The 23,110-nt window shown below is 40.5% G+C and overlaps 1 protein-coding gene and 1 pseudogene across 1 annotated transcript in view; both read left to right on the top strand.

The window, feature by feature from the left end:
- The window catches only part of LOC123246003, a 59,960-nt pseudogene that overhangs the window by 252 nt on the left and 36,598 nt on the right, over positions 1-23,110 (top strand).
- TLR5 (toll like receptor 5) overlaps positions 608-23,110 on the top strand; it is a 95,964-nt gene continuing 73,461 nt past the window's right edge. The window contains exon 1 of the mRNA XM_044673361.1: positions 608-777. The gene's annotated coding sequence lies outside the window, so the exon portion shown is untranslated. The remainder of the gene's footprint in view (positions 778-23,110) is intronic.

Here is a 23,110-nt window from a genome sequence, read left to right as displayed (position 1 = left end):
CTCTCTCTCTCTCTCTCTCTCTCTCTCTCTCTCTCTCTCTCTCTCTCTCTTCCCCAACAGACACGCACGCACACTCTTTCTTCTCTGCTTCAGTCCCCCTTCCACCACTGCCTGGGGTCGGCGATGCCCAAGCCTCCTTCCTCTTTGCCAGCAACCTCCCTTCACTAGTCAGATGAGGCAGGACAGAGACCCACCACCCAGCTTACCCCACCCCACCCAATCCCTTCCTCGAACTTCTTGGTCCTTAGAGGTTAGCTTCGAAGTCAGTGAGTAGAAGGTGGTGAAGAGTGGGGTGCTCAGAGGGAGCCCTAGGAGGGTGGCTGTAAGAGGTAGGAGTAGGAAGAGTTTCTCAGCGTGGCGAGATGGAAAGGGGAGGAGATGATTTTTGCTTGGGGCGGAGGGAGGAGAGAGCCTTGGCAGAACAGTCTTGGCAGGACAGAGGAGGAAACATTCTGGGGAAGTGATTTGAGGAGCTGGATTGGGGGGTGGGGGTGGGGGGTTCTGCTGTCATGGCATTATCTGACAGTTCCCCAAAGGTCCCACCCTCTGGTGTAAGGGCGGGACGAAACCTGATAGATTCTTGTGGAGGGGTAGGAGGGGATCGGAGGGGACCCACCCCTCTTGGAGAGCAGGAAGGAGACTAGGACTGAGGTCTGGGCCCCCTAAGAGGAAGACTGGATGGCCTTGTAGAAAATGACAAGCCCTGGGGGGCCCTGGATCGAGCCTGGGAAGAAAAGAAGAAGGCTGAAGGCTTGGGGGTGGGAGTGATCCCAGGAGGTGAGCTGCTCTGCAGACCCTTTTTCGCAAGTTTTAAGGGCAAGGCGGCACACTCTCATGCACACACTCACGCACTCATCTCACACAAACATACCCACACCACACACACCACGCACATAGACACCTCGAGCGCACGTACACACGAAGGGCAACCAAGGTAATTTCCTCCAGGTAAGAAGTGGAAGAGGAGACAGTTTCTAGGGGTCGGCGCGAGGAGAGGGGGGAGTGGGGGAAGAGAAGGAGAACCCTGGAGGCTGAAAGGCAGAGGAAAAAGAACTGTTGTTATCTGTTTAGCATTTGCCAGTCACTGAACTTTTTCCCCCAGACAACGTCACACGGCGCCATTGTCCTAATTCTTATCTTCCAAACAGGTGGTCGAAGGCTATCATCGGGTTAGTTTGTAGTTTGCCCGCTGCTCCCTTTGTGATAGGAAGCTCCATTACTTCGGCGCCCCAAGTTCTGCCAGAGAACTAGAAGCGCATCTGGAAATACAATAAAGCAGCCAAGAGGGCATAAGGGGCATAATTTAGAGGCGGGGTCCCTCTCACCTTGAATGACACAGATGTGATGATAAATAAGTGACATTTACGGGGTGCTTTATGAACTACAAAACTGCTTTCTTCACAACCACCTGGTGAGAAAGGAACAAATATTAGTCAAAAGTCAGTTAACATAAGACAGCTAGCTAGCCCTAAGGTCCTGGGTTCAAATTTGATTTCAGACAATTCCTAAGTGTATAACCCTGACCAAGTCATTTAACCCTAGCCCTTACCTCTCTTCTGCTGATACTTAGTATCTATTCTAAGACAGAAGGCAAGGTTGTTTTTTGTTTTTTTGTTTTTTAAATCAATGGACGTTTATCAAGTGCCTACTATGTGCCAGGTACTGTATTAAGAACTGAATGTGCAAAAAAAGTCCACCTCCACCATCCACAAAAATCTGTCTCGACTCTCAAGGTACTCACAGCAAACAATTACATATAAGCAAGCTATTCATAGGATAAACTGAGATAATCAACAGAGGGAAGGTATTAGAATTAAGGAAGATCAAGAAAGGCTTCTTGTAGAAGGTGGACTTTTAGCTGGTATTTAAAAGAAGCCAGGGAAGCCAGGAGGCAGTGATAAAAAGGGAGAGCATTTGGAAGCACTGGAGACTACAGTGAAAATGTTCTTTCTGAGAATAGAGAATGGTGCTTGTGCAATAGCAAGGAAGCCTGTACCATGGGATCCCAGAGTGTGTGGGGAGATATAAGGTATAAGAAGACTGGAAAGGTAGGATGGTGCTGGGTTATGAAGGACTTTGAGGTTTTATATTTGATCCTGGAGGTGATAGGGAGCCATTGGAGTTTGTTGAGTAGTAGGGTGACCAGGGTGAATTCTGCTTTAGGAAGACCACTTTGGCACCTAAGTGGAGGATGCACTAGAGTGGGGAAAGACTTGTGGCAGGGAAACCTGGACTATTTAAGCAGCCAGGAATGAGGTGTCCAGGGCTTGAACCAGGGTGGGGCCAGTGTTAGAGAAGAGGGGTATAGGGAAGTTGCAAAGGTAAAATGGACAGACTTTGGCAATAGATTGGATGATATGGAGTGGGGTAAGAGAATTAGGAGCCAAAATATTGTTATCTCTATTCTTATCCTCCCAATTGCTACTACTCCTAATACTAGATTTATATATGGATATAGATAATTATATTAGCTATTATCCATATCTATCTATATTATGTCTATACAGAACTTTCTATATTATATCTATTTATCTAGAAAGATAGACCTGTGTCCCTATTGCTTCTTCTCCATAGAAGGGAAGGTAATATACCTATATCTTTCTATATTTTCTGTTATATATATGTACTCATATGTGGAGAGAGAGAATATGTGTTCCTATTGCTTCTTCTCCATAGAAGGTAATCTATGTTATCTATGTCTATCTATATTATTTCTATATCATCCATTATATATATATATTACATATATGTACACATATATGGGGGAAGGGGGGAAATAGTATCTGTGTTCTTTTTGCTTCTCCATAGAAGGTAATGTAATACATATCTATATTATCTATGTCTCTATATTATCACTCTTTATAGATATCTATATCATGTACATATATATGGGGGGGGGGGGCAGAGAGAGAGAAAGAGAGAATGAATATTTGTATTCCTATTACTTCTCCATAGGAGGTAATCTACTTAAGGACAAGAATGTTTTCACTTTTGTTTTTGTATCCCCAGCACTTTACACAATACCTGGAACATAGTTGACAGTAATAGAATCTTAAGATTATAGATTTAGAACCTGAAGGAAACTTGGGATATCATCAAGTCCTACCTTCTCATTTTGCAGTTAAGGAAAAATGAGGTTGAAATGAAATGACTTGCCCAAGGTTACCTGGTTAGTAAATATCTGAGATGAGATTTGAACCCATCAGAGCCCAAGCATTCCTGACTCTGGAGTCCAGGGTACTATTTACTATTCTATTCTGCTTCTAGAAAAATATGGATATGATCTAAAATAAGAGTCCTGGCTCTGGAGTCAGAAGACCTGGGTTCAATTCCCTCCTCTGACCTTTTGCTACTTGTGTGATCTAGGGGAAGTGAGTTCTTCACTTCCTGGACCTCTATTTATTCATTTGTATCATTTGAAGGAGTTTGGTGCTTGGAGAATGACTGAATCGCCACTTTATTGACAAGGTAACTGATATTCATGGAATTTGAGTGATTTTCCTGAGTTCATAGAGCCAGCATCATAAAAAGCAATGTAAAAGTAGGTGAAAGAGTACCAAAGTGGAAATTACAAGACTTAGGTTGGAATCTCAGCCTTGCTTCTTACTTGTATGATGTTGGTGAAGATATTTCACCTTTCTGGAGTAAGAGTGTTTGTTCTGGAGTTTTAGAACCTGGGTTTGAACCTTATTTTTATACTGCATTATTCAAACTGTGTTTCTTACAGCTACATGACTTTGGACAAGTCATTTCCCCTCCTGGGGGGCTTTGGTTACCTTTTCTCTAAAAATGATCTATTAACATCATTTTCAACTTTAGATCTTATAATCCTGAGTCCCATCTTTCAAATGCAAATACTGCAACATTTGACTTAGTTCTCTAGTAAATACCATTGATTTTTGAGTTTTATGATATTGATTCTAGTCAAAATGGGACAGATGGAAAACTTGAGGTATCAAGTTTTGAGCCTATTTTTTTGTCAGTACCCACAGTGTTTATGTCTGCCTATAGAAGATACCATCAGGATCTCCAAATTGTTATAGCTTTGGGAGTGAGAACCAGTCAGTAAGCATTTATTAAGTGCCTACTGAGAATGAGCACTGAGCCTAGCTCTGGAGATTCAAAGAAAGGTAAAAGACAGACCCTGCTCTCAACGAGTTCCTCTTAATGAGAGTAGCTGCTATAAAAACTTCTTTTTCTTCTTATTTTTTAAACCCATAATTTTTGTTTTAGTATCAATTCTAGGGCAGGAGAGTGGGCTAGGCAATCTTCCCAGGGGTCACATAGATAAGAAGTATCTGAGGCAGATTTGAACCCAGATTAGACCCCTGAATCCAGACCTGGCACTCTATTCATTGTGCTACTTTGCTGCCCAATAGGAGCTTCTGTTAAGGCTGTTGTGATATATCATTGATATAGCACCTTGCAGGTGTCCATTTCCCATGGAGTTTGATCTATGTCTACTTTCCAGAACATTGGTCATGGCCTTAATGAGTATTTGGAGCATATTTGCTCAGCACCTTGTACCACCAATCACTGCAATCACTCAAATGCCACCCGTAGCCAAATGAGGTTATAATCAGTAAGATGTCCCTCTTTGGGCCTTGGGTACACATTTAAATGTTTTCTCTTGTTTAATAGGTGGGAAGGGGTGTTAATGATTACAAGCTGATGCTGGGCATAGTTGTAAAGCAACAGGAGAATTCTCTGATTAACTGGTCAGGTCTCATCTATTTTTCTTCACTCTTTGATATGCCCATCAGAAGCAGACATGGTTATAATGAGACCGTCAAGGGTGTTTTATAAGAATCTTTCTCTTTCCTTCTTCACCTTCGTGGGGATGCCCATGTGCTAAGGACAGTGGGATGATACTTCCCTCTGAGCAGTACATATAGAGACATCTGTCGGGTGTAAATTACTCCAAGCAAGTTTGGGAACTTTTAAAGAGCCATTGTCCAGTTGCAAAACATCTGAGGAGAAGAAACATTTCTAAGATGGAGGTACCCAAGGTTAGTCTTAAAGAAAAAGAACAATCCTATGAAGCAGAGATGAGGAAGAAATATATTTTAGGCCTGCAATATGTCTCTCTAAAGGCACAGAGGGGATGCCAAATACAGGGAATAGCAAATGGTCTAATTTGGCTATGGCCTAGCTAATATACCAGAAGAAGAGTAATGTATGGAAAGGTAGGCTAGATCCAGACTTTGAACAACCTAAGGAGTTTCTGCTTTATACTGGTTGCCATAGGGAAACATTGAAACTTCTTGAGTAGAATAGTGAAATGGTTAGTCCTGTGCTTTAGGAAGGTGATTTTGGCAGTTATAACAAGGATGGATTATTCTATCCTATTCCACCTCCTGCCCCCATTCTTGTCTGAATATACTTCTTGAGGTTCTTTCTTGTTGGTGTTGGTCACTTTTGCAGCTTAGAATCTCTCCCCTCCCTGAGGGTAAACTAGAGGAGATTAAAGAATGTCGTAGTTCTGTTTGCACTCTGGCAGAGGTTTCCCTTTCCAACTTGCTACAAGATCTGGTTTGGTTACATTCTCCCCATTACAGAAAACTTCATAAAGGAATTCAATTCATTGCTTGATCAGCTCAGGGCTGATCTTATTGGTCCATGCTAGAAATAGTTCTAGTTCATTCTAATGACTATTGTTATTGTTTGTCCTTTGTTTTTTGAAGAGGATCAGTGACATCATGGGGGGATGTCTTGACCAGAGAGTGAATTGGATTTAAGTGAGGCAAAAATGCTCAAAGTCATCAGCCTTACTCTCTTTTCTAGAATCATTGGAGTCCAATGGTAAGACAAAAGTCGGGGATAGCTGGTGATGATGGCCTGGGATTCAGAAGAGGACCTTGGTCTCTCCAATGGTCAATCTAACTTCATCTGCTTTCATGGCCATTGGAGCAGATTGCTTGTCTCTGCCCATTCTGCCAGGGGAAGTCTCCACATGCTTGGGGTAGACATCCCCTAACTCACTGAAGGGTTGAGGCTTATTGTTTACCCTCAACATGGTTTGTCCTGTCTACAGAGACAGTTTCACCAGGGTATGGCTGCTGTGCATGCTCATGTACAGCCTTATGGGGCCATAGGTGAGAGATGAGTGATAGGTGAATACCAAACATGGATGTGCAGTCCTGAAAAAGATTTGGAAAATCCTCACTCCAGAGGTGCTAGTCCTCCCAGAAGAGATTAGTGGGGCTTTAGTTGTTTAGGTAGGAAAATGGAAGCATGGGAGTAGTGTCCTGCCCTCTGAGGATAAAAGTGCTACATTGCCTTTAGAGAAAAAGATACCCTTTAAACAAAATGAATAAGATAGAGAAGTATTCACATGTTAATATTGTTTCTTACTGTGCATTTTTGTAATCCTCTGTAATCACAGGAATCAATCCATATTCCATGACTGCATTCTTCAGCAGAGATAAATTTCCTGCAGGAAAAAATGGTTGAAAGCTGGGTGTTCTATTCTTTGTAAGGCTTCAGCATGAACCCTATCTGTGTTTCTGTAAAATCTCTTCTACTTCTAAGATTCTGTGGTTGCTATTGGTAAATTAGTCCTAGAACCACAGGGCATTAGAGCTGAAAGGGACCTTGAAGATTATCCAGGTCAACACTCTTATTTTACTAATGAGAAAACTGAGGTTCACAATGGACCAAAGGCTTGATATATTGGGAAAAACCCTAGATTTGGAGTCAAAGGATGTGGCTTTAAATGCTGATTCTGCCACTTGCTATATCTGTGACCTTGAACAAGTCAAATCAATCCTTCTGGGGTTTAATTTCCTTATCCATAAAAATGAAGGGTTGGGTAAGTTGCTGTCTGAGGGCCTTTTGGGGTTCTAACTATGAATCCATGAGTCCAAAGTGGAATTAAGTCAGTGTTTTTTTCCATGATCTCTTATGTCTTATAAGTCATCACATATGGAAGAAGATGGAGATAATTCCTTTGCCTCCTCACCACCCCCCTAACCTGAGGCGTGCAATATATCTAGCTAGAAATACAAAATGGTGGTGGTTGCTATGCCTTCTGCAGGGACTCAACCACAGTGCTCTCCATACAGTGGGACAGAAAAATGGGCTGCTTCTCAGCAGAGTTCTTGCTTTGGACTGCTTTACTTCTCTGTCTTTTCTCTTTTTTTTCCTACCCACACTCACTTGGGACTGATCACCACTAATGAAATCACTTTTCAATTCTCATCTGCTCCAGCTAAGTTCATTGCAGTTAAAGCCCTTTCTGAAAATCCCATCACTCAAACATTAACAGCTCCAGGTTCCCTCTGGCACCTGACCTTCCCTGGGTCTCTCTCAGACTCACCAATTCGCTCTTAGAGCAGGCTGGGTAATCTCAATCAGCAACAGATCAGATTTGATTTTATTGTCTGAGTTTTCTGTTACCAGCCCTCTCTTGCTCAGCTCTGTCTATAGATTTCTTCCCAGGACAGTTCTGTCGGGCATTTTATAATCTCTTCACATTCTCATTGTCTGGGCCTTACTCATCACAACTTAATAGATTTTCTCAAGGATACTCCCTCCCAAAAAACTTTTTTCTCATTTGCATCACAATCCAAATGGCTTATATTGCCCTTAGTAGACTGGCTGTGTCATTACTTATTGGAGATGCAGCACTGTATCTTTCATCTGCCATCATCTCCCTCGACCTTGCTGCATCCTATCTTCTCTAGCAATTTACTTTCCTCATCAACAGGCTGGATTTAGCTAAGGTGTGCTCAGTGAGGCCATCAAAGCTGCTTTGACCTCAGAGAGAAGAACAAATGTTAATATTCTAATCTAGAATATTGACACTCTCTGACCTTTGAGCTCCGATTCCAGGCAGAGCTGTCACTCAGCAGTGTTTGGCTTCTCAGTGACCACCTTTATTCCCCCTAGGACCTAAAATATAATCAATAGAGCTAATTTTTAACTATTGCTAATAATGCAGCTTGAGCCGTTCCCTTATAATTAGATGCTTAAGAACTCCTGTGCTGTACAGTATTTATAGTTAGTATACCAGTGGGAAGATCTCGAGAGATAAATGCATTTTGGCTTTCCAACTTTTTTTTTCCTTCTGTAAAAAAAATAATGCCTCACAAATTTTCTGAACTCTAGAAACCAGGCATAAGGAAAGAAAATAGAACAAAAAAAATTTTTTTTGAGTGGTTAACTAATTTCCCTTTCTCCTTGAAAAGGAAAAAAAAGCAAAAATGTAACACACGAGATTACTCTGTATTGAATGATCATGTGCACTGTTTTCTGTCTCTGATTGCTTTCTGTGCATTCTCAATGGTAAAAACTAGTAGGATTTTGGGTATCATGGGAGAGTGGAGCTTATTATGAGAACAAGTAACTTCTGTGACACCTCCTGTGAAGGAGCCTTTCTAAATCCAGTAGGTGGTACTTGAAAGGAATGAATCTATGAAAAAGTACTTTCAAGCTGGTGGTGGTGGGGTGAACTTTTTAAAATTGTTTTTAGTCATGCCTGACTCTTCATGACTCCATTTGGGGTTTTCTTGGCAAAGATACTAGAGTAGTTTGCCATTCAGGCAAAGAGTTAAGAGACACAGCTAATAAGTGTATTATGAGATCAGATTTGAACTCGGGGCTTCCTGCTTCCAAGCTCAGTGCTTTATCCACTGTGCCACCTTCACATATTGGATTTCAAAGTAGCTCTTGTTATTAATCCTATTTTTCAGATGAGGAAACTAAGGGATTCACACAGCTGCTAAATGTATGAGGTGAGATTTGAAACCAGATCTCCCTCACACCAAGTCTACCTTCTATTACTTTGTCCACCATACCATTCTACCTCTAAGAAAAAAGGGAAGGAGGAATATAATCATTTGTCCCAGAGGTTTTAAATATAGGCTATGGAGGTGATCCACTGTGTAAGTCTTTGGGGATTACACATCCGTAGGTAGCAGAATAACTAAACACAGGTAAGGGTTGTAGTTGTACCAAGTCTAGCATTAGAAGAGATTCAAAGTTTCCTCCCCCTTCCCTACCTGCTTCTCATCCCCAATCCCTTTTGCATTTCTACATAGTGCAGTAGAGAAAGTTCCTAGTCTAGAGTCAGAGATTCGACTCCCTGAGCTCAAATCTGCCCTCAGAAACCACCTATGCAGCCCTGGGCAAGTGTCTTACCCTGATTGCCTCAGTTTCCCCTCCCATTAAATGAGCTGGAAAAGGAAATAGCAAACCACCCAGTATCTCAGCCAAGAAAACCCCAAATGAGGTCATGAAGAGTGAGACATAATTAATCTACTGAAGAACAACATCTACCACTTCCTGTGCACCTCCATGGAAGGGACCCTCCATGCCTTCTCTTTCTTTTCTTTTCCCCCTTTTTGTTTGGTAAGTCTTGCCTGGTCTGACTCTACACAGCTGGGTGGAAAATAAAGACTGCTACGAAGGCTGTGCTCATAATTTAGTTAGCCTTGAAGTGAACTGGGTTATCCTTTTCAAAGACTCATAAAAAGATAGACCTGAAGTGGTTGCCTTTGAGATCACCTACCAATTACCCCATTTTACAAATGTGGTTCTCCAGTAGCTATAGTTAGCAGCCGTGGGGGACACTGAAAAGCACAGCTGAAATTCTCCCTCCACAACATGTGTCTTCTGCATCCCTGCCATTGACTCATACCTCACCTTTTGTCTAGACTATTGCAATAGCCTTCTGACTGGACTTCCTGCCATAGCACTTCCCCCAACTCCACTGCGTCCTCCACTCAGCTGTCTAGGATTCTCCTAAAAAAGAAGTCTAGGGACAGCGAGGTGGATAGAGAGGTAAGCCTGGAGAAGGGAGATCCTAGGTTCAATGGTGGCCTCAGATACTTCTTAGCTGTGTGACCCTGAGCAAGTCACTTAACCCCAATTGCCCAGATCCTCTGTTTGGTTTTTAAACTCTTCACTGCTTGGTCCTTTTCTCACTTGCCTGTTCCTCTCTCCCTCATCTACTCTGCCTTATTTGCTGATCCTCATACACAGACACGAACCTGACCTCTTGTCTCCACTCCTTTGCATTATTTGTCCCATATTCCTAAAATGTTCTCTTTTTTTTTAAACCCTTAACTTCTGCGTATTGGCTCCTAGGTGGAAGAGTGGTAAGGGTGGGCAATGGGGGTCAAGTGACTTGCTCAGGGTCACACAGCTGGGAAGTATCTGAGGCCAGGTTTGAACCTAGGACCTCCCATCTCTAGGCCTGGCTCTCAATCCACTGAGCTACCCAGCTGCCCCTCTACCTTCTCTCTTATGCCTCCTAAGCTCCCCAATTTCCTTCAAGGCTCAGTTCAAATGCCACTTCCAGTAGCCGTCTTCTTTCAGACCTCCCTTAATGCTTTCCCCTTTATCTTTTTTTTTCTCTGTATTTACTTAGCTATTTGCATGCTGTCTCCCCCATTAGAACATATACTTCTTGACTATGTATTCAGGTGGTTATTTAGGGTTTTTTGGGGTTTTTTTTGTTTTTTTTTTTTGTTTTTTTGCCATTCTGTACATAAGAAAACAAAAAAAAAGTTTGGTGAAAAACTGACTTCTCCCAGAAATACACTACCTCATTTTTAATAAGCCATTGCCTTTCCCTCCTTTTATGCCCATGATGCTCACTGGCCCCTCTCCAAATGCCATTCATATAATGGTACAGGATGTCTTTCTCCTACCATTGTTTTTTCCCTTCTTATAATGTCTTTGGCATAATCCTGCATAGGCCCATTTCAGGCTTTAGAGAACTGACTCTTTGATAATTGTCCCAGTAATGGTATTGTTGCACTCCTACAATGTCTTATGGGGAAACCAGGGGAGTTAACTTAAATATTAAATGTGGGTCCAGAGGGTGTGTAGGAGACAGGAATGACAAAAGATGGGACTTAACAAGTTAGGGAGACTGGGTTTAACTGCTAAAGAAAATGTCTGTTAACAGAAGTGGCAATTAAGCCTAACTGTCACCCTGTACCATCTAGATAAGGGGCTTATGGAAACTAGCAACCAAATGACAAGTTTGTAACAAATGTAATTAAGGGAACTATGGTAAAGGATGGGAATAGGGGTTTCTACACTTCCAGACTAAGGGCAAACCACAGGGGAAGGGGAGGGACTTATCTACACTGAACTGAGACCTAAGCAAGGCAGGGCCCAGAGAATAGCAGGACTGAAGTGGGTATCCTCACATGAGAGCCCTGACGCACTCCAGCAGTGTTGCAGCTCCTCCAGGACCGCTATCTGTACTTCGTCAGGTGGGTAGATTCTGGGAGCTAACCCAGCCCAAGTTAACCTGCAACTCAGGTTGGGATTAATAGTCTCTACCAAAATCTCCCACAAGTAGGTAACAGTCTTCCTTCAGGATCTCTGGAAATCTGGGTGCAAACTCCACTTCCTCTGAGGTCTCCCAGGGTCAGTTACAACTTGTCCCAACCACCATGGAGTCTATCTTAGAGAGAGAGAGAGAGGCCATACTTCCTGCTTCCCCATTCCATTTGGAATTCTGCGTCCCTTCCTGCAAGGTCTCCTAAATAAAAACTAAGTAATCCTCCTCACCACAAATGGATACCTCAGTTCAGAAGTCTGGTGAGCCAGACTTGGACCCTGAAATTTTGGCATTCCTATGAGATTTGCAGGATGTCCTATTGCTCTTTTTGGTGACTCTTGTTTTGATCTATCCATCTGTCTCTCCTTATATTCCTTGAGATGAAATGCTGGGCAAAGAAAAAAAAATCCTCAGTTTATAAATTCCTAAATAACACAGAAACTAGCAAGGTTATTTCTGAAATAATAGAGGCCCATCCTTCACTTTGGCCAGCTCGTGAGCAGTCTCGGCCCCTCTTCTCCCTATCCCCACATTTTTTTTTCTTTCAGCTATCAAAACTGAAAAGAGAGCAGATGATCCAACTCTTTATATAAGAACACATTTCTCTCTCTCTCTCTTGTTTTATTGTTTTCCCAATTACATTTTTAAAAATTCTAACATTTGTTTGTTTATTTTTTTAATTTTAAGTTCCAAATTCTCTCCCTCCTTGAGAAAGCAACTTGATATAGATTAGGTATGTGTAGTTATGCAAAACACATTTCCATATAGCCATGTTACAAAAGAAACAGACCAAAAAAAGTCAAACAAACCATGAAACATAAAGTAAAAAAAAATTTGATTTGATTTGTATTCAGATTCCATCTGTTTTTCCCTCTGGAGGTCCTTTGGAATTATAATGGATCATTGTATTGCTGAGAATAGCCAAGCCATTTCCAGTTGATCATCATACAATATTGCTGCTACATTGTACAATGTTCTGGTTTTTCCCACTTCACTTTGCATCAGTTCATGTTTTCCCAGGTTTTTCTGAAAGCATCTCGCTTGTCATTTCTTATAGCACAAGTGTATTCCATGAGAATTATATCCCAACTAGTCCAGCCATTCCTCAGGTGATGGAAAGTTCCTCAATTTCCATTTCTTTGCCGCCTCACAAAAGAGCTGCCATAAATATTTTTGTAGAAATAGGTCATTTTCCCTTTGTTTTTATTTCTTTGGAATACAGACAGTAGTGGTATTGTTGACTCAAAGGGTATGAACAGTTTGATAGTCCTTTGGACATAGTTTCAAATGGAGCATCCATTTTTCTAGTCTATATTGATAACCCTCCACACTAGCCCTTTCCTTTCAACTTACTGGCTGTTCCCAGTCAAAGTGATGGCAGTAGTTTCAGACAAGTGCAAGTCTTAGATTCATAATTTTTTTTAGTTTTTGACTTAACCTTTCAATTTTGTCCTAACTGGAGGTGAGGAGTCTGACAAAGGGGTAATGGGAGAATAAGGGAAAGAGGAAGAGGGAAGGAAAGGCATAATGCTGAGAATATATCCTTTCTTAGTAATTCTTGTTTCGCCCATCTATTTTCCTAGGGGTCTCTTACCCATATCTCCTGAGGTCTGCCTTATTAATTCACTTACAAGAAACATGTAGGTATAGGGCAAAGGATAGATAAAGTCAGCCAATTTTAATGTTGACCACTTCAAAAAGTTATAACTTAGGTAAAATGTGCCAAATTTCCTAAGACAGTTTGGAGTCAAAAGGCCTAAATTCAGATTCCAGATTCCTTGACCACTGTATCTGTGTTCAAGGGCAATTCTTGGTTTCCTTTATGTAGAATGAGAGGGATAGATTGAATATGATGCATTTCTCTAGGCTCATTCTGCCAATTTTCAATCTTACTGGTTGGGTGCCCAGATAGTGGTTAATTATTTCTCCTCTCAAAATTATAAGGATAATACTGAGAGGCTGGATGTGATTTTCTAGTACTATAGCACCTGAGCCCCCACCAGTGTCCTTCATATAACCAGTTAATCTTTCCCTAATTTTAATTATTTGTTGATATCAATTATCAGAGGGATGTTTACTTATATAAGTATAATAAGGAGTTAAGTTTTTTAACCCCCTCAGTATCTGAGACATGCTCTCCCACAAGCATATACAGAGTCCAAAACAAAATGGGCTCAAACTTAGAGAACATATGTTGCAAAATAGTAGTTCACAGGAATTACTTAGATGGAAGTCTTTTCTTCCTTTCTAGAGATCTCATGAAGTTCCATTGTATGTGTATAGCTTCATCCTTGGTCCCAAAGATTGGGGCTATTGAAGAGTCCTGAACTGAACTTCCCTCCATATATCAATTTTGTCCTCTCTCAGACTAGAAGCATCGTTTATTACTGGTCCAATTTCTTTAATGGTGTGATTAGTGGTTAGGGGAAGGGGAAGGTTACACTACCTTTGGGCTGATTCTCTGCTCTCTTTGCTGCCTATAGTTAATTCTGTAAGTCCATCAAAGAAATGTTCTCCTTTGATATAATAATTAGGACACAGAACATCTTCTTAGTTACAATCTTTGGGGTTGAGATATGAGACACACCTTTCTTACAGGTGACTAGTATGGGTCTTTCCAATTCTAAATCTGTGATCCTTTGGCTTAAGCTAGTATGTGACCCAGGATTTATGGATTAGTCCATATCTCTCCATCCTTTACATACATGTTGCCCAATTATGTTTGGAGCTTAGTGAACTGGTAAAGAAGACCAAGTCAAGAAGGAAAACAAGGAGAGGATAGTGTAATGAAAGCTAGGAGAGAAAAAACTGACATATCCAGGAGAGCATGATAAACTGTGTCAAATTCTGCAAAATCCTCAAAAAGAATGAGCTTTGAGGAGAGAAAACTGGATTTGTTGATTGGGAAATTATTGGTAACCCTGATGAGATTAGGAATGGCCTATCAAAGTCCTTTCCGTCAAGATGTTTTAGGTTCCAATAGTTATTTTTATTCAAGCCAATAACAAAAAAATGCCATTTCATGAGGAATAGGCCCCATTAAAAAAAATCTATTTGATGCCTTTTGTTCTTCATACAAATCATTTTTGTTTCTTCCTTTCTTCCTTCCTTCCTTCCTTCCTTCCTTCCTTCCTTCCTTCCTTCCTTTCTTTCTTTCNCTTCCTTCCTTCCTTCCTTCCTTCCTTCCTTCCTTCCTTCCTTCCTTTCTTTCTTTCTTTCTTTCTTTCTTTCTTTCTTTCTTTCTTTCTTTCTTTCCCCAAACAGGGTTAAGTGATTTGCACAGGGTCACAGAGCTAGGATGTGTCTGAGGCTAGATTTGAATCTAGGTCCTCCCAACTCCACACTGGTACTCCATCTTCTGTTCTACCTAGCTGCTTCCCAAACATTTCTTGATACCCTTCCCAGCATCAACTCCTCCCTTAGACAAAAGGAAAAAACAGTTAAGACTGATGAAATGACTAAGTCTGACACTATATATTATATGTTGCTCCTGTGATCTCCAACTCCTCTACTGTGGATTACATGTTATATCATTTGATCTCTTGGATCAATGTTGATCAATGCTAGTAGTCGGAGTTGGGCAGGTTTTAAGTTCGTTTCATTTTGCATAATTATAGCCAGTAAGCATATTATTCTCCTGGTTTTTCTCACACCATTCTACTTGGCTTCATATGTCTTTACAATCTTCCATATACACCTTACATTCATGACTGTGTATGGGATGGTGATGGTCCCCTACTTTCATATGCCACAGTATATTCAAGCCATTCCTCTTCCAATGGTCAACATCTCTGTTTCCAATTTTTTGCTGCTATAAAAATTTATGCCTGAATTGTTCAGTTCTCAGAGATTAAAAAAATGCTGCATATTATAAGAGCACTTTCTGGTTTTCCAAAACCTACCATCAGCTTTTCTTTTCTCTCTGGGGGAAAAAGAAGTATATGTACTACCTCCCAATGACACACAAAGGAAATATGGACCATCATCACCATCATGGATATCCATCTACTCCAGGATCTGAAGTCTGCTTAATACAAGACACATTTGCATTTTGAAATAGAGGAGATCTATTGACTATCCTAGCATTAGGACAAGGAGGTAAGTGTTCCAGATTCATGTAATATATGTACATATATATATGTATGTATGAATGTTTATATATGCATGTGTATGTACATATATGTGAGACATATTTGTATCCATTATTGAATACAAATTTTGAGATTACTTGAGTTGAATTAAGAGCCCAGTGTATACAGAGTCTATGTTAGGTGTTAGGATTACAAAGATGTACACCACACCAATTCTTCTTTTGAGGGGCATATAGTTTAATGAGGGAAAGGATTTGCATTTACTAATAACCATAGTATAAGAAAATACTTAAATGGATTTGCTTGTTTTTCTTTAAACCCTTACCTTTCATCTTAGAATCAATTCTATTTATTGGTTCCAAGGCAGAAGAGCAGTAAGGGCTAGGCAATGGGGGTTAAGTGACTTGCCCAGGGTCACATAGCTAAGAAGTATCTGAGGCCTGATTTGGACCTAGAACCTCTCAGTCTCTAAGCCTGACTCTCCATCTACTGAGCCACCTAGCTTCTCCCCCTTAAATGGATTTGTGATCTCATTTATTTGGAAGGGAACTCTAACAATGCTGATCACAACACATCCATGTCTGCCCATGTTATGTGACTTTTATCCATTTCATCCTGTTAATTCATCACAAGAGGGCTAACCAATATGTTTTAGGTCTTTCTCACTTCCCCTTAATATCATCAGGATACCAGTGGAGTACCTGTCTGTCCATCTGTTATCCCTCACTGTCACCATCTGGCCAGCCCATCTTTTCTTCTCATCTGACATTTCCCTTAGAAGCTGTTTTGACTCCTATTCTCTGAAGTTCCTCACTGATCATGTCGCATCCTACTCAAACCCGCCATTTTCCTCTCAATATCCTCCCTGTGCTATTCATTTTTTTTTTTACTTTTTGGAATCTATTGCATTTCACGTCTCACTGTCATATGGGAACACCAGTAGAATGTTAATATGGAAAAGGCAGGCTGTTGTTTCTATGGGGAAGATGAACTCTGTGAAGAAACCACTGGATCTGGCAAATGGAAAATTATTGGCAAGGACAGAAGAGCCATCATATGTGAACCTGGACATCCTACTGCCCTCAGAGGGGCAACAGAAATGGTACTAAAGAGAACAAAGATGGTAAAAACAATCAGGTTGGACTAAGTGTATAGAGAGGAGATAGGTGCTAGAAGTGATACGATTGTGAGGGTATTGAGAGATCAATACATAAAATATCTAAATGAAGGGAATATTTGAAAGAAATGGAAAGCTTCAGATTTTCTTAATAAAAAAAAATAAATAAAATAAAACAAAGCAACCAGGAAAACATTAACCACAGACCTATAGACTGACTCTATATGGGACATATACAAAGATACAAAATCTTTATGAGAGTCATCCTCGCAGAAATCAAGAGAGTATTAGTAGAGCACAGGAAGGCTTTCACAAGCAAGATTCAAGAGTTGACTACACTTAACATTTCGCAGTTGACTGAAAGACAGAATGTAAGATATATAATACTTTTCATTTTTTATTATGAAAAGGCATTTAATGTAGAGAAAGGAAAGCAGAGGGGGAGGAAAGGAGGGAGGAAGCATTTATTAACTGCCTACTGTGGGGCAGGAACTGTGCTAAGGGCTTTAAAAAATATATTATTTCATTTAATCCTCACAACAAACCTAGGAAACAGATGTTATTAGTATGTCCATTTTACAGTTGAGGAAATTGAGGCAGACAGCGAGGTTAAGTGATTTGCCCAGGGCTGCACAGCTAGAGAGAACAGCAAAGTGCTGCCTTAAAGGTTCTTTTTAAACAAAGTTTCTCCTGCCCATACCTCACAGAATCATAGATTTAGAGCTAGAAAAAACCTAAAGGTCATCAAGTCCAAACCCCTCATTTAAGCAATGAGAAAACAAAAGCTCAGAGAGGTTAAATGATTTGCCAAGGATAACACAGGCAAAATCAGGATTCAAACTCAGGTCTCATGACTTCAAATTCAAGTCTCCAGCTTCCAATATTCTTTTCACTGAACCACAATGCTTCCCCTCAAAATGATTCAACATGATTTAAAATATACAAAAACAGAAACAACCCTATGTAAGACAATGCTCTGGTCATAAATTTCTGGCAAAGCATAAAACAGAAAGACCTGTGCTTGCCTAAGAGATTTGCCATTGTGATGGAAGAAACCCATCACGGAGTTCATGTTGAAGGATCTTCACTCATGTTAAAATTCTCCCAATTTTCCTGTTTGTGAATGACGTTGGCTGATTGCATCAAATCCCAGAGCAGTGCAATGTCTTTTAGACAATATCTACCACTACTCCAAAAGAGTCTGGCCTAACCATCCACATGGGAAAGATCAAGTGGATAGAGAATATTTATTAGAGGGCAGCTAGGTGGCTCAGTGGACACTTCCTACCTGTGTGACCCTGAGCAAGTCACTTAACCTCCATTGCCTAGTCCTTACTAATCTTCTGCCTTCTAAGACTGAAGGTAAGAGTTACTAAAAAAAAAATGTTTATTGTCCATATATGACATGAATTTGAATGAACAACTTATAGAGATTATCTAACAGTATGTATAAATTAGTCACTGAGTTGGACACAGAAGGAGGGAAGTGGAAAGGATCACTTTGGGGAAATTGTGAAACTCTTTTAATGGTATAATAAAGAATGGAATAAATGCAAAAGCAGTATAAGAAATTTGAGGGCTGCTAAAAAATCACGTAGACCTAGATATCTGGTGTTTGGGGGGCAGGGAGAGTTGAGCTTGATATAAATGATACCAAGTAGGTTGAAGATGGATTGTGGCAGGCCTTGACAACACTAGAGAGTTTAGAAATATTTTAATTAAATTAAAGAGTTTAGTTGTCTTAAAACAATCACCCAATAATTTGACCAGGAGACAAAAAAAAAATAAGAGGAAACTATCTTACTACCAGATTCAACAAATACCATTTAAATCAGAATAATAGGACCATTCACACTGAGCTTTCTTGTCTCCCATTCTTCATACCTTAAAATCTCTCTAGGTCAGTGATGGGCAAACTTTTTAAAGAAGGGGCCAAAGGAAAGGAAATGCTCAACTGTTTCTAAGGCAACACTTTCAAAGTTTCATTGTATTGTATCCTACTCATTGTATTCCTCAGATTAGGAATAATGTCACCTGGCTGGATAGAACATTTCAAGGGGCTGTAGTTTGCCTATCACTGCCCTAAGTCATCACTCACCTTTTTCTCTCTCCCTCCAACCTCAAAATGTGTTGATCCATCTTCTTTTCAAGACTAACTTAACTACAGAGTTTATTGATATAATACAAACAATATTCATTCTTACAAGAAGAAATATATATCTGTTTTCCTGCCAATCTGGGCCCAGCTTTTATCTGGCTCTGGGAAATGAAGTCACATATTCAGGAAATTGGTTCTATCCATTTAATAGACCAATTCCAGATGGCCTGTGGTCAGGAGCTATGGGGTTTTCTACTAAGGAAATGAGGTAGCTTGCCCAATCTAGGGCAAACAAACCCCAGTACCTCTGAATAAACCAATTATGAGTAGGTCAGATAAGGTTCAACACGGGAGGGTTATTAGAATTCCTTTGGTATCAAGAGGCTGCACTCATGGATATTCATCAGTCATTATAGCTGTCTCTATTGCCACAGCTCCCTTCCTCTCCTTTGGAGAAAGGGGCCCAGTCTAACCAGCTCCATCAATCTCTCTCTACTGGCACCTTTCCTTCTGTCTATAAAACTCCCAATACTCATCCATCCTAAGGAAAAGTCAAGAAAAGAAGAGGAGGAAAAGAAGGAAAAAGAAAGGAAAAATTTCCCATGACCACGTCACTCCTTCAAGTTATTGTCTTAAATGATTCTTACCTTTTACTAAACTAGAAAATGCAGTCAGTGTGTTGACTATTCAATAACCACAAGTGCTGGCAACTCTCCTGAAATTACTCTTTAAGGGCAGCAATGATGTCCTAACTGCCAGATTCAGTGACTTTTTCTTAGTCTTCATCTTCCTCAGCCTTTCTGCAGCAAAGTATCATCATCCTTCTGCTGGATGATCTTTCTTCCTTCAACTTTCTGCTGCTGCTTTCTGTTGATTCTCTTTCCTTGATTAAGCACCCATTTATCTCCTCTGCTATTTCTCTTCCTCTCCTTAATAACTAAATGAGAGCATGTTTGACCCTTTTCTCTTCCTTTTCTCTCTCTATGTCTGTTTCTGTCTCTGTCTCTCTCTTTTCTCTTTCTCTTTCTCTGTCTCTGTCTCTCCCTCTCTCCTCTTTCCATCTTCGTCTCTCTTCTTATTCTTCTCTCTCTGTCTGTCTCTGTCTCTGTCTCTCTGTCTCTCTCTTTTTCTCTCCCTTGTCTTTGTCTCTTTCTCTGTCTCTCTCCTATCTGCCTCTGCCTCTCTTTCTCTCCTTTCTTTCTTTTTCTCACTCTCCATTGACTCTTTCAATGAATGCATTCATTCTTATGACTTCAATAATCCTATCTCTCAAATCATAACTTGAACCTAGATACTAAACACAAATTTTTCTCCAGAGTTCTAGTCAGACTTTTCTGAGTATATTTAATTATTTTCACCTGGATGTTCCTCCAGAAGCTAAAATTCAACATGCTTAGAACAGTGAATAGTGTTGGACTTGCAATTAGGAAGGCCTGAGTTCAAATGAAACCTTAGACACTTGCTAGCTATATGAACACTGCAATGAGGCACCCCTGTTTGTGGAATGTTACAATGAGGCACCTCTGTTGGAAGAAAATTATGAGGCATTTCTACCTACCAAAATTCACAATGAGGTAAATCTATCTATAGAAAATAATGATGAAGAAAAATTGTCTGTAGAAAACTACAAGGAGGCAAACCTGTCTGTAGAAGATTAAAATGAGGCAAACTTGATTATAGTCACTTACCCTCTATTCATCTCAGTTTCCTCACCTGAAAAAGGGGAATAATAATAGTTCCTACCTTCAAGGATTGTTTCAAGATCCAAATGAGAAAATACTTGTAAAACACGTAGCATAATCCCTAGCCAAAAAAAAATCTGTTCCTTCTAACCTCCTTGCCTATAGAATAATTCTCAGTCATTCAGGCTAAAGACCTTGGGATTATCATTGACTCTATGTTCTTCTAAATCCCTAAATATTGCCCAGTCTGGCTGGTTTCCATTTCCTCCAGGCTATTTCTTCTTCTTCTGCCCTCTTCTCCACGATTCAACATTTGCCTATTGCCTCTAGGCTCAAAAATAAACTCCTCTGCTTGCCATTTCAGAGGCTGTACGACCTGGCTTCAAGCTACCTTTCCAGACTCGTTATATATTACTCTACATATATTCTACATGTCTAGTGATAAACAAGACTTGGAACTCTTCACAATGCAAGAAATTCCATCTCCTATCTCAGTGCTTTTGAATGAACTGACCCCTGTGTCTAGTATTCACTCCCTCTTTACCTCCACCTCCTAGAATTCCTAGAATACTTCAAATCTTCTTTCCATGCACCTGCTGCTGAAATGTCGAACCCACTGGACCTCCAGAAACAATGCCCTGGGGGCCTAACCCATTCAACTTTGGAATTATTACCCTGGAGCCCACTCTATCTATATGGGTGACCGTATATGAGCACAAATTCACATGGCCCACTAGATCCAACTGATCCTAGCCATACTTCACATTCCATGCCTGCCATCTTTTAACTTTGCCATTGGTGCCAAGTTATCTCCTTCCCCTTCCCACCTCTTTCCCTGAAAATTGCAATTAGATCCAAAGAGCCATTGCTACTGGAAATGACTCATCAATCGATTCTTTATGTCTCTGCTCATGTAACTCCCCAAACCAAAATATTTCTTCCTGGCCAATATTCCCCTCTATGTCATGGCTCTCCCTCACAGAATATAAACTTGAGGGTAGGCCTATCTTGCTTTTGTATTTGAATCCCCAGCATTTAGTACAATGTTTGGCACCGTGAATGTGAAATCCCATCCCCTTTATGATTCTGTAATAATTCTACAATTTACATTGAGCTGAGTTACACATACAGAACTCAGCAAATGCTTTTTTAAAAATTCATTTATTCAAAGTTTAGTTCAAGCCCTGCCTTATTTTAAAAAAAATTCTTACCTTCTATCTTATTATCATTTTTAAGATAGAAGAGCAACAAGGGCTAGGCAGTCAGGGTTAAGTGACTTGTCTAGGGTCACAAGGCTAGGAGCTGTCTGAGGTACAATTTGAACCTGGGTGCTCTTAACTCTGGTCTAGGATTCTCACTACTCTGCTACCTAACCATTCCTCTACTTTCTATATGAGGACTTTCCTGAGCCCCCTAAATGAGATAAAAATATTTCACATTTATTTTTTGTCTACTTCTATTTGTAGAAGTTGTTGCCCCTCTATAGAATGTAAGCAGCTAGATGGCAGAGACTATTTCATTTTTTGTCCCTGTTTTCCAAGTACCTGGAGCCCAGTAAGTATTTAATCTATACTTGCCGATTTTCTCGTTTCTCCCACATTATATGGGATTCAAAAATGCCCATTGAATTAAATTGAATATGCCAATTGATCCTAATGAGAACATAAGCCAGCAGGAAACAAAATGAACTATTGATTTAGGAAGTGACAGTTCAATAAGAGAAGGGAAAAGCTTTCTGGGCTTCCCGGAACATTAGCGAATTATTTATATTCAAAGATATTGCTAATCACTAGTGTGTCACTGAAAAGGCTAGAGGTGTTATGTACATTTTTTTCTTTTGCATACATGAAAAACATACTCTTTGGTTTGTGGTTGGGGCTGTTATTAGTGCTGTCATGGGCTTTTCATTCATTTAGACTCTTTTGTACAAAGTGAGCTCCCCCTCCCCACTCTCCTCACCCCCAGCTTTGAACCTTGCCCACGAAAGTTCCTCTCTCTGCTCTCACTACCTGCTGTTTCCCAGCATTCTCCGGCTATGCTCTATTTATCGCTTGCGCATAAGAGAACAAGTGGGGTCACCTCAGCGTGCCATTTACCCCCTGTTGTCCACCCTCCATGCATCCCCTGCCCTGAGGAAAGGGCATCCAGCTTCAGTGTTTCAAAGCTGATAAGCCCGTTGTTTGAATGTTAGGACTCACAGATCACAAATGCCAAGTTGTCATGTCACCTAGATATACCATCATACCCCCTGGCATTTGTGACCAAGTTCTTGATAGGCAAGCGTGGATATTGCTGGAGCCAAAACTAGATCTCCTTGGCATCTGAGTAATGGGAGTGCCATAACCAAGCTCAGGCTCTTCCTTTTTTTAAAGAAATAAATCTCAGGCTCCTGGGCAAGGAGAAGAAGAGACCAAAATAGAGAGACTCGGATTCTTTCTTTATTTTTTTTAAACCCTTACTTTCTATTTTAGAATTGACACCAAATATAAATTCCAAGGCAGAAGAACAGTGAGGACTAGGCAATTGGAGTTAAGTGACTTGCCCAGGGTCACAATTAGGAAGTTTCAAAAGTCAAACTTGAACCCAGATCCTCCCAATTCCCAATGCAGGCTTGGCTCTCCATCCACTGAGCTACCTAGCTGCCCCTTCAGATTTTACATTAAAGTCTGGTATAGATGTTACCCTTGTGGACTATTCCTACGCCAACTTCTATTACACTCCCAATCTCCCTCTCTCCCTGAAAACTCTTCTATGGCAGCAACAAATAGCCATCTCTCTCTCTCTCTCTCTCTCTCTCTCTCTCTCTCTCTCTCTCTCTCTCTC

The sequence above is a fragment of the Gracilinanus agilis genome, chromosome 4, assembly GCF_016433145.1.
Source record: "Gracilinanus agilis isolate LMUSP501 chromosome 4, AgileGrace, whole genome shotgun sequence".
NCBI classification, from domain to species: domain Eukaryota; kingdom Metazoa; phylum Chordata; class Mammalia; order Didelphimorphia; family Didelphidae; genus Gracilinanus; species Gracilinanus agilis.
This window is presented reverse-complemented; position numbering and strand designations above follow the sequence as displayed.